The 12,610-nt window shown below is 44.5% G+C and overlaps 1 protein-coding gene across 2 annotated transcripts in view; it reads left to right on the top strand.

Moving 5' to 3' along the window:
* LOC143974755 (metabotropic glutamate receptor 6-like) overlaps nucleotides 1-12,610 on the top strand; it is a 195,750-nt gene that overhangs the window by 170,028 nt on the left and 13,112 nt on the right. The window lies entirely within an intron of this gene.

The raw sequence follows: 12,610 nt of genomic DNA, 5'->3' as shown, positions 1-12,610 counted from the left end.
ATGAGTGGAAGCATAGGTCCGATTTGCGGATGATTTTGAGGATTGGACGGATGTAGATGTTGAAGAGCACGGGTGACAAGGGTGATCCTTGAGGGACTCCATAAGAAATTGCATGAGTTTCAGGTGAAGGCTCCTAATTTCACCGTCTGTTAACGATTTTCTAAGAAGGATGCGAACCATGGTAGATCTGAATCTGTGACTCCTGATACTTCTGTGAGGCGGATGAGTTAGGGTCTGGGTTTCTTTAGGAGGGGTTTGACTATGCCTTGCTTGAGGGACAATCCCTTATTTGAACGACTGATTTACGAGATGCGTTATAGTAGGAGCCAGGATGTCTGAACATTCTTTCAGGAGTTTTGTGGGAATCATGTCATTTGGTGATGTGCTGTCTCAGAGGCTTCTGATGATGTTTTTGGGGGTGTCCGTGGTGATCGGGATCCGCAAAAAATTCATTGATTGTAAGATTTTCTAATCGATTTCCTCTTTTTGCTTAAGGTGAATAAGGTTGGTTGTTTTTTTCAGTTGAATTCATTTCCAAATGTTGTCGATTTTGTCGATAAAAAAATCCGATAACTCATTGCAGGTAGGGTTCATAGTCTGAGCGACTAGTTTGAAAAGTTCACAAGGGTGGTTTAAGGCTTTTGAGATGGTGTTTGAGAAATGTTCTTTTTTTGCTTTGAAGATTGCTTTGTGATATTTCTTATGCCGTGTACACACAACCAGACTTTTCGACAGCAAAGGTTGGACGGAACGAATCCATCAATCCATCAGACAATTTGATCGTGTGTGGGCTCCATCGGACCTTTGCTGTCCAAAAATCTGACGAACTTTAGAAATAGAACATATTTCTAATTTTTCCACCGAACCCAGTTCATATTGAGAAATCCGTTCATGTGTATGCTAGTCAGACCGCCAAAAAACAACGCTAGGGCAGCTATTGGCTACTGGCTATGAACTTCCTTATTCTAGTCGTCATCACGTTTAAATCCATCGGACTTTGGTGTGATTGTGTGTGGCCAAGTCTGTTCATTCAGAAAGTCAGTCGGGAAGACCGTCGGACCTAGTCCGTCGAAAAGTCTGGTCGTTTGTGTGGTTTTCCTTTGTAGGATTGTAGGACATTGGAAGATGTCTAGCATCAGCACTGAACTGCCGGAAACCAGTGGGATCCAGCTACACCCATCTACTGTCCGAAGAAGTCTGGCTAGAAGTGGTCTTCATGGAAGAATTACGGCAAAAAAGCCATACCACCTAAGTGGAAACATTGCTAAGCAACTTAACTATGCATGAAAAGAAAGATACTGGGTGCAAAAAAAATGGCAGCAGGTGCTCTGGACTGATAAGTTAGAATCTGAAATATTTGGCTGTAACAGGAGGCAGTTTGTTTGCCAAAGGGCTGGAGAGCGGTACAATAATGAGTGTTAATTTTGAGCGCGTCTCCAGGTAGCTGGGGCCAGTGAAGGAGGCATCGCTGGCCCCGTCACCTGGTATGGACTTAAAGGGGAATCCCTACGCTGAAAAATTGGCGTGGGGGTTCCCCGCTAGGTCCATATCAGACCCTTATCCGAGCATGCTACCCGGCCAGCCTGGAAAGGGGGTGGGGACGAGCGAGCATGCGCGGCCCCCCCACCCCAAAGCACCTTGTCCCCATGTTGATGAGGACAATGGCCTCTTCCCGACAACCCTGGCCGTTGGTTGTCGGGGTCTGCGGGCGGGGACTTATCGCAATCCGGGAGCCCCCTTTAATAAGGGGGCCCCTGGATCCCGGCCCCCCACCCTATGTGAATGAGTATGGGGTACAATGTACCCCTAACCCATTCACCTGTGAAAAAAAGTAAAAAAAAACACAACACACAAGGGTTAAAATAGTTTATTGTACAGCTCCGGGGGTCTTCTTCCGTCTTCGGGGGTCTTCTCGCCGGACTCCTCCGCTATCTTCTGCTAGCTCTTTTACTAGCGGAGGAGCCCGGCTTTCTTCTTCGCCGCCGCCCTCTTCTTCTGACTTTGGGGGTCTTGTCTTCGGGGTCTTGTCCCCCTCTTCGGTTCTTCTTGTCGGGCCACCGCGCCTTCTTCTAGCTCTTTTACAAGCGGTGGCCCGGTCTTCTGTCGCCGCTGCCTTCTGTTCTTCTCTTCTCTTCTCTTCTTCTTTTCTGGAGATGTTGCCTCGTCGCTGCCTCTGGTCACAATGGCAGGGACGCGGCGACTTATATACGGACATCGCCGGATGATGTCCCCGCCCATTATGATGTCACAGTCCCAGCATCCTTTGGGACTGTGACATCATAATGGGCAGGGACATCATTATAAAAGGGGATTGTGATAAGCCCCCCGCCCGCAGACCCCGACAACCAACGGCCAGGGTTGTCGGGAAGAGGCCCTTGTCCTCATCAACATGGGGACAAGGCACCCCCCCAGGTTTAGGGCACATGGCCTGGTACGGCTCAGGAGGGGGGCAGCTTGCTCGTCCCCACCCCCTTTCCTGGCCGGCCGGGTAGCGTGCTCGGATAAGGGTCTGATATGGACCTAGGGGGGCACCCCATGCCGATTTTTCGGCATAGGGATTCCCCTTTAAGTCCATACCAGGTGACGGGCCAGCGACGTCCTTCGCTGGCCCCGACTACCTGGAGACGTGCTCAAAATGAGTGAACTTTTCTCCCGGCGGGAAAGTACGTTCATTTCAAAAGTAACTGTGACATAAACCCATGTGACACCGCCCCTTGTCCCTATATAAGTGGCAGCGCAGCGCGTCCCTGGCATTGCGGCCGGAGAGATCGTCGAGTCAACATCTCCTGGAGAAGAAGAAGAAGAACGGAAGGCGGCGGTGACAGAAGACTGGGCCACCGCCTGTAAAAGAGCTATAAGAAGGCGCGGTGGCCCGGCAGAAGAACCGAAGAGGGGGACAAGACCCCCAAAGTCGGAAGAAGAGGCCGGCGGCGAGGAAGAAAGCCGGACTCCCCTGCTAGCAAAAGAGCTACAAGAAGATAGCGGAGGAGTCCGGCGAGAAGACCCCCGAAGACGGAAGACCCCCGGAGCTGTGCAATAAAGTATTTTATCTCATGTGTTTTTTTTTGTACTTTTATTTTACAGGTGAATAGGTAGGGGTACATTGTACCCCATACTCATTCACATAGGGTGGGGGGCCGGTATCCGGGGGCCCCCTTATTAAAGGGGGCTCCCGGATTCCGATAAGCCCCCCGCCCGCAGACCCCGACAACCAACGGCCAGGGTTGTCGGGAAGAGGCCCTTGTCCTCATCAACATGGGGACAAGGTGCTTTGGGGTGGGGGGGCCGCGCGGCCCCCCTTCCCCAAGGCACCCCCCATGTTGAGGGCACGCGGCCTGGTACGGCTCAGGAGGGGGGGGCGCTCGCTCGCCCCCCCCTTTCCTAGCCGGCCGGGTAGCGTGCTCGGACAAGGGTCTGTTGTGGACTTGGGGGGGACCCCCACGTCGATTTTTTTCGGCGTTTGGGTTCCCCTTTAAGTCCATACCAGGCGACGGGGCCAGCGACGTCTCCTTCGTGGGCCCCGCCTACCTGGAGACGCGCTCGAAATGAGTGGACTTTCCTCCACGTGTGGGCGAGTCCGTTCATTTCAAAAGTAGGGCGGATAGTACGGCGGACTTCGTACGCCATATTAGTCTGCTCAAAAAGTCTCGTGTGTGGGTAAGTAGCCCGTTCGGAAAGTCCGACGGACAGTCTGGCGGGAAGACCGCCAGACTAAGTACGTCGGACATACCGCTACGTGTGTACGTGGCTTAAGTGTACCTAGAAGAATTGATGCTGTTTTGAAGGCAAATGGTGGTCCCACCAATATTGATTTGATTTGGATTTCTCTTCTGTTCATTTACTTTCCATTTTGTTAAATTATAAAAAATAAGCTAATAGCACTTCTATTTCTGAAAGCATTCTTAATTTACAGCATTTTTTTCAATTTTTTTTTTCATTTCAAAATTGCAAAAGATACAGTTTTAAAAAAAAACAATTGCCCATTAGATTATATAGGAAATATAGTTAGCTAGTCCTAATATCAGATGGAAGATACAGTGAAGCACTGAAAGAGGAAGTAAACCCTTTCAAACAACTTGGACCTACAGGTAAGCCTAGATTAAGGCTTACCTGTAGGTCCAAGCAATATCTCCTAAACCTATATGGTTTAGGAGATATTTGCCCGAAAATGGGCACCGCTGTCTACGGCGCATGCACCGTAGACAGCGGCGCGCAGGCGCACTAAATGCGGCAAATCCATGAATGGATTTGCCAAATTTGTCGACTCCCGTGCGCATGCGCGGGAGTGACGTCATCGCGGCTTCGCCGAGTGGCAGCGGCGGAGCTGCGAGACGCGACTCCCGTGCGCATGCACGGGAGTGACGTCATCGCGGCTTCTCCGCTGTGATTCGTCGGAGCTGCGAGACGCCACCAGCAACATGGATGCGGCGGACTACAGGGATCAGCGGCGACTTCGCTGGCTCCTGTGTCAGGTAAGTGACACATAATGAGCTACTATGCGATGCATAGTAGTCCATTATGCTTTACCTTTGCAGGGAAAAAAAGAGGAAGTAAACCCATTAGGGTTTACTTCCTCTTGAAAGTGGACACCTTATAAAGCAGCAGGAAAGTCTGCAGTGTTGGGGTCATGCCTTGAAAAAGTATTCATACCTCTTGAATTTTTCCACATTTTGTCATGTTACAACCAAAAATGTAAATGTATTTTATTGAGATTTTATATGATAGACCAAAACAAAGTGGCACATAATTGTGAACTGAAAGGAAAATGATAAATGTTTTTCCAAATTATTTACAAATAAATATCTGAGGCATGCATTTGTATTCAGCCACCTTTACTCTGATACACCTAACTAAAATCTAGTGGAACCACTTGCCTTCAGAAGTCACCTAATTAGTAAATACAGTCCACCTGTGCGTATTTTAATCTCAGTATAAATACAGCTGTTCTGTGAAGCCCTTAGAGGTTTGAACCTTAGTGAACAAACAGCATCATGAAGACCAAGTAATACACCAGACAGGTCAGGGATAAAGTTGTGGAGATGCGTTTGAAGTAGAGTTAGGTTACAACAAAAAAATATCTCAAGCTTTGAACATCTCATAGAGCACTGTTCAATTCATCATCCATAAATGAAAAGAGTATGGCACAACTCCAAACCTACCAAGACATGGCCGTCCACCTAAACTGACAGGCCGGGCAAGGAGAGCATTAATCAGAGAAGCAGCCAAGATAACTCTGGAGCAGCTGCAGAGATTCATAGCTCAGGTGGGAGAATCTGTCCACAGGACAACTATTAGTCGTGCACTCCACAAATCTGGCCTTTATGGAAAAGTGGCAAGAAGACAGCCATAAGAAGTCCGGTTTGCAGTTTGTGAGAAGCCATGTGGGGGACACAGCAAACATGAAAGAAGGGGCTCTGGTCAGATGAGACCAAAATTGAACTTTTTTGGCCTAAAAGCAAAACGCTATGTTTGGGGAAAACTAACAATGCACAACACCCTGAACACACCATCCCCACTGTGAAACATGGTGGTGGAAGCATTGTGTCGTGGGCATGCTTTTCTTCAGTAGGGACATGGAAGCTGGTCAGAGTTGATGGGAAGATGGATGGAGCCAATTACAGGGCAATCTTAGACGAAAACCTGTTAGAGTCTGTAAAAGACTTGAGACTGGGGTGGAGGTTCACCTTCCAGCAGGACAACAACCCTAAACATACAGCCAGAGCTACAATGGAATGGTTTAGATCAAAGCATATTCATGTGTTAGAACATAGTCTAAGTCCAGACTTAAATCCAATTGAGAATTTGTGGCAAGATTTGAAAATTGCTATTCACAGACACTCTCCATCCAATCCGACAGAGCTTGAGCTATTTTGCAAAGTAGAATTGGCCAAACGTTTCACTCTCTAGATGTGCAAAAATGGTAGATACATACCCAAAAAGATTTGCAGCTGTAATTGCAGCGAAAGGTGGTTCTACAAAGTATTGACACATATTTATTTGGTAATAAAATATATTTATGTTTTTGGTTGTAACATGACAAAATGTGGAAAATTTCAAGGGGTGTGAATACTTTTTCAAGGCACTGTACCTCATACAGTGCCCTCCTCTAGCAATGCCAGGTCCAGACTCTAGTCTCCGATCAGTCCCCTGCCAACTCCTAGGGAGTTGCTTTCTGGGTCCGTAACCTTTAATAACCATTGGACAGCCACTGATGATGTTACTCCTGCACATGTGCCATGCAGTTTACCTAAAGGATAAAAGGGTGCCCGTGACCCAGGGGAAAATGTTTTTTATAAAAAAAAGATCTTGCATATCTCTTATGCCAAAATAATAATAATCTGACTAGTAGTTTTATATTGTGGGTCTGCTTTACAGCATTGATGTAGCAAAATATTGGTTAAAGTGGGAGTCCGCCGGGAGTTCTGCCGTTTTTTTTTTTTTTAAAAGCCAGCAGCTACAAATACTGCAGCTGCTGACTTTTAAAATAATGACACTTACCCGCCCAGCGCTCCCGCGATGTCGGCACCCGAAGCCGATCTCTCGATCATCTCTCGGGTGCTGCCGCCGCCATCTTGGGTATAGGAATCAGGAAGTGGAGCCTTTCGGCTTCATTTCCCGGTTCCCTACTGTGCATGCGCGAGTCGCGCTGCGCAATAAGGATGGTCACCGCTGTCTCTGGGATCCGTGTGTTTCCCAGCAGGCAGCGGGGGACTTTCGGAAAGGGGCGTAGATTCTGCGGAAAGGGGCGTACCTTCTGCAGAATCTACGCCGGAAGTGGGTGCAGATACATGTACTGTACAGATACCTGCACCCCCCTCCCCCCTGAAAGGTGCCAATTGTGGCGCCGGAGGGGGGGAGGATTCCAATGAGTGGAAGGTCCACTTTAGGGTGGACCTCCGCTTTAAATTTCCCTTTACTTCCTGCCCCAGAGACGCAGCAAGAATTAAAGTGTTACTAAACCCAGGACAATTTACCCGGGTAAATTGATACCCAACATGTCCTCGCTTCAAAATTGCGCCTGCTTGTGTAATGGTGACAAACTTTTACCCTTAAAAATCTCCATAGGCGACGTTTAAAAAATTCTACAGGTTGCATGTTTTGAGTTACAGAGGGGGTCTAGGGCTAGAATTATTGCCCTCGCTCTACTGATCATGGTGATACCTCACATGTGTGGTTTGAACACCGTTTTCAAATACGGGAGCTACTCACATATGTGTTCGCTTCTGCACCTGAGCTCCGAGGGACGGGGCGTGTTTACATTTTTTAAATTTTTTTTGTGTTACACTGTTTTAAAAAAATAATAATAATTTTGTGTTATACTGTTTTTAAAAAAATGTAAACATCCCTTGTAATAGAAAAAAAGCATGACAGGACCTCTTAAATATGAGATCTGGGGGTCAAAAATACCTCAGATCTCATATTTACACTAAAAAGCAATAAAAGAAAAAAATTTACCTTTTAAGAGCTATGGGCAGAAGTGACGTTTTGACGTTGCTTCCACCCTGCAATGGTATGGAGAGGGGCGGGGGCCATCTTCCTTTCACTTGTCTCCATTCCCAGCAAAGAAGAAGATCCAACCCCTCTCCCGCCACCGATAAAAGTGATCTCACTGCAAATCCGCCACAGAGACCAGTATTATCGGAAACTGGACTGCCGGCTGAAGAAGAGGGTTATGGCAGCTAGCTGCTGCCATAACAGCTGCCATATTCCTCTTCAAAGTTAGGACGAATATCGGCGTTCTGCTGAGCCCAAACTTGCCAACAATTCTTTGCACATTGCTCCATTTGCATTCTCCCTCCAATAAATGTGCAGTATATACTGAAAATTCTTGTATAGAGATGTGCCTGGATTCACCCAGCCTGTGCATGGAAATTGAACTGTGATGAGTTAATGTAGACGTTTGTCATAAATCTGTGTAATGTCATTAATTAGAGACAAAATCCCAATTCAAGACTGTAGAGGTAGTCCCACGTGGCGTACAAATTTTTACAAAGACCACATTCAGGCTTTTGCTGGTCTTCAAGAGTATGGAAAAATTCCAACTTCATAAGCGCTCTTTAACCAGTTGCCTAGCAACCACGGCTTCTTTGCTGAAAAAACCTCGACAAGATGGTCCCACTCCCGCTCACTACCTGTGACTGGGGAAATAGTATGAAAGCACTCACAGAGCCCTATTTACACTCTGATAAATATTTGAAGTAGAAGTGGAAGCCATGTCTGAGATCAAGGGAAAAGGAACAATCACCTATGAAAACAGGGAAGGCTTGTATGACCTCTGTCATTGAAGATGATATTCTTTGCTGTTCCTCTAGACTCAGATGTGATCCATTCTAATGAATTATCAGTGGGTATACTGCATATTTTGATTCTTATTGTAAAGTTTAGAGGGAAGTAATTTTTTATGTATCTGTCACATCTTTACATGCTGGCTGTTTTATTATTTTTAAAAAAAGACAGTCTTTCCATAATCTAACCTAAAATGGTTGTTCAGTTTCCAGGCTTTTACACTATTTTAACCCCTTAAAATCCATACACACCTTGTCGTTGAATGTACTGAACTATCTTTTTCTGGTATCAGCACTGGAACATCTTGTGTCAATAATAATCAATGCCTTGTTCTTGGGATCAAAACCAACTGACTTGTGCATATGGGTAATGATTGGAAACAGATTTAAATAAACTGTAAAGATGTAATGAGTAGAGACGTGATGACATTGCTTACTGTATCTCCACCAACAGGTTTGAGGGGTCATCATCACCTCTGGTTGTTTTGCAAACAATTATATACTTCAGGATGTCCCTGGGCTCCATCACTTGAAGCATACGTCAGCGCGTTTTGTTATTCACCAAGGCATATTGGAGGCACCCAGACTGGGAATCGTCAACATGACACAATGCACAAAACCCTAAAAAAAAAACATCTGAGAGTTCCTTACTTGACTCTTTTCTTAACAGAATTGTTCAAAGGACATTGTAACTGATCTCCAACAGAAGTCTCCTGTCAGGATCCTGCATGGCAGATTAGTTAACCCTGCTCTTGTCATAAATTAGTACACCATTTATTCTGCCACCATTCAACATAATTCATCACTTTGCCTCTCTCATTCCATAATTGACCCCCTATTACATTTTACTTAAACCATTATTGTAAAATCCTGTTGATTTTATGAAGTGAAAACCATCTTTCATCCCTCTCCCTGCATTTTATACCCTGACAGTTGCAAGAGTGCAGTGTATCCAGAAATTCCGGCCATCATATTTTACCTTGATAGAAGTTTACGATGCATCCTTTAACCACCCAGAGTTCAGAGCATCATCCATTCTCCTTACACAGAAAGTTCTGCACAGCAACTGAAAACCCATCATGCAGAACCATTTTGAATGAATTTATTACCCGTCTTCTTGTGTTTACAGTACCATTCAAACTCTTCCCTTGACAGAACTGTGTGGGACCCCTGAGGTGTCCTCTCAGCACAGTGAAGGCTAGCATCACTAGAAGTGAATTGTGCCCACCAGAAGTTTAGGTGCTATATTCAAATTTTTCTCATTGTCCTATGAGATTTGTCACTTTCCCCAAATCATACACAACATTGCTTTCCTTTTTTACTGAGTGAATTATGCACAGCAGAACTTAACTTTTCTGGTGTTATATTCTTGTGAGGAACCATATTCATCAGCACTTGCCCTTGCGTCACCACATGTTTTTATTTTGTTTACTGCCAAAGCTTTATGTGGTATCAGTCTGTCAAAAACTCCATATCACCTCTTCCACTACCGTGAGCTGGGCTGCTTTCGTTTTTAAATTATTTTTATTAATTTTGGCAAAGGGTTACAAAACATAATACGTCCTCATAAAAAAAACAAGACATGATTCACTCAATAAATTAAGATCTTCAGCTGGGCTGCTTTATGACACTAGTGGTTCCCCACTAAGTGCAGAAAAAAAGTGCACGGAACTGCATCTGGTGCGAACTAGCACTGAAGCATGCCATACATTATACAAATTTCTTATCCGAAGACAAAAATCATCAGAAAATCTGATAGTGTGTATGGGGCTTAACACTGGCTAAAGGAGATTTAGGCTTCACGTTGTAAACATATTGCTAAAATGCTTATATATGAATATCTTACATTCTGGATTGTTTAATGACATATCGTAGCTATGATGGGAGAAAAATGTTGGTGTTTAGATCATGAACTCTGTATAATATACTGTATAAAAATGTCAGGTAAAATGCAAGCCAGACTATTGAATGCCCATTTGAAAAAAAAAAAAAAAAAAAAAAATATATATAAATATAAATATATATATATATATATATATATATATATATAATATTTGTAATTGCATTCGGTCATTCATTTAAATCAGCCAACACTGTTAGCCCTTGTACACACGGTCGGAGATTCCGTTGGAATGTTTCCTATCGGACCGTTTTGTCGGATATTCCGACTGTGTGTGGTCTGCATTGGACTGTTTCCGTCGGAATATCCGACGGACCAATTTTTCCAACTTGCCAGTAAAATTTTCTGACAAAATGCTCCGATCGGTGTAGCCTACTCCGGCGGACAAAGTGCCATGCATGCTCAGATCAAATTCCTAGACCAAAGCTATTGGCTACTAGCCTGAACGTAGTCCCGTCGTAAGGAAATAACGTCATCACGTTATGTACAATCAGATTTTCTGAAATCTTAGTCCGACCGTGTGTACAGTGCCTTGCGAAAGTATTCGGCCCCCTTGAACTTTTCAACCTCTTGCCACATTTCAGGCTTCAAACATAAAGATATAAAATTTTAATTTTTTGTGAAGAATCACCAACAAGTGGGACACAATTGTGAAGTGGAACGAAATCTATTGGATAATTTAAACTTTTTTAGCAAATAAAAAACTGAAAAGTGGTGCGTGCAAAATTATTCGGCCCCTTTACTTTCAGTGCAGCAAACTCACTCCAGAAGTTCAGCGAGGATCTCTGAATGATCCAATGTTGTCCTAAATGACTGATGGTGATAAAAAGAATCCACCTGTGTGTAATCAAGTCTCTGTATAAATGCACCTGCTCTTTGATAGTCTCAGGGTTCTGTTGAAAGCGCAGAGAGCATCATGAAGACCAAGGAACACACCAGGCAGGTCCGTAATACTGTTGTGGAGAAGTTTAAAGCCGGATTTGGATACAAAAAGATTTCCCAAGCTTTAAACATCCCAAGGAGCACTGTGCAAGCGATCATTTTGAAATGGAAGGAGTATCAGACCACTGCAAATCTACCAAGACCTGGCCGTCCCTCTAAACTTTCAGCTCAGACAAGGAAAAGACTGATCAGAGATGCAGCCAAGAGGCCCATGATCACTCTGGATGAACTGCAGAGAACTACAGCTGAGGTGGGAGAGTCTGTCCATAGGACAACAATCAGTCGTACACTGCACAAATCTGGCCTTTATGGAAGAGTGGCAAGAAGAAAGCCATTTCTCAAAGATATCCATAAAAAGTCTTGTCTAAAGTTTGCCACAAGCCACCTGGGAGACACACCAAACATGTGGAAGAAGGTGCTCTGGTCAGATGAAACCAAAATCAAACTTTTTGCCCACAATGCAAAACGATATGTTTGGCGTAAAAGCAACACAGCTCATCACCCTCAACACACCATCCCCACTGTCAAACATGGTGGTGGCAGGGACAGGAAAGATGGTTAAAATTGAGGGGAAGATGGATGCAGCCAAATACAGGACCATTCTGGATGAAAACCTGTTGGAGTCTGCAAAAGACCTGAAACTGGGACGGAGATTTATCTTCCAACAAGACAATGATCCCAAACATACAGCAAAATCTACAAAGGAATGGTTGACAAATAAACGTATCCAGGTGTTAGAATGGCCAAGTCAAAGTCCAGACCTGAATCCAATCGAGAATCTGTGGAAAGAGCTGAAAACTGCTGTTCACAAACGCTCTCCATCCAACCTCACTGAGCTCGAGCTGTTTTGCAAGGAAGAATGGGCAAGAATTTCAGTCTCTCAATGTGCAAAACTGATAGAGACATACCCCAAGCGACTTGCAGCTGTAATCACAGCAAAAGGTGGCTCTACAAAGTATTAACGCAAGGGGGCCGAATAATTTTGCACGCCCCACTTTTCATTTTTTTATTAGTTAAAAAAGTTTCAAAAATCCAATAGATTTCGTTCCACTTCACAATTGTGTCCCACTTGTTGGTGATTCTTCACAAAAAATAAAAATTTTATATCTTTATGTTTGAAGCCTGAAATGTGGCAAAAGATTGAAAAGTTCAAGGGGGCCGAATACTTTCGCAATGCACTGTATGCAACATCACTTCCGGACCTCTTCCAGAATTTATCAGTCGGAATTACTCCGACCGTGTGTACAAGGGCTTAAACTTCTTTGAGAGTGGGACATTTTCTGAGGTCTATGTGCTTTCAGTCTCTTGTAAACTACTAGACAATTCCTCATGGTATCTAAGGGATGGTATAATGCAAAATAGGCTCTTTGGTTCTCAGTGTATGATCTCCCAGTCTCAATACATTTCAAAAGTTTATACTAGCATTCGTTTAAAATACAATAAATCATATTTTAAGGAGTATGTAACCAAAAAAAAAATGGGT

This window comes from Lithobates pipiens, unplaced genomic scaffold (genome assembly GCF_037356315.1).
Source record: "Lithobates pipiens isolate NorthernLeopardFrog02 unplaced genomic scaffold, aLitPip1_a1.2 Scaffold_1, whole genome shotgun sequence".
Lineage (NCBI taxonomy): Eukaryota > Metazoa > Chordata > Amphibia > Anura > Ranidae > Lithobates > Lithobates pipiens.
This window is presented reverse-complemented; position numbering and strand designations above follow the sequence as displayed.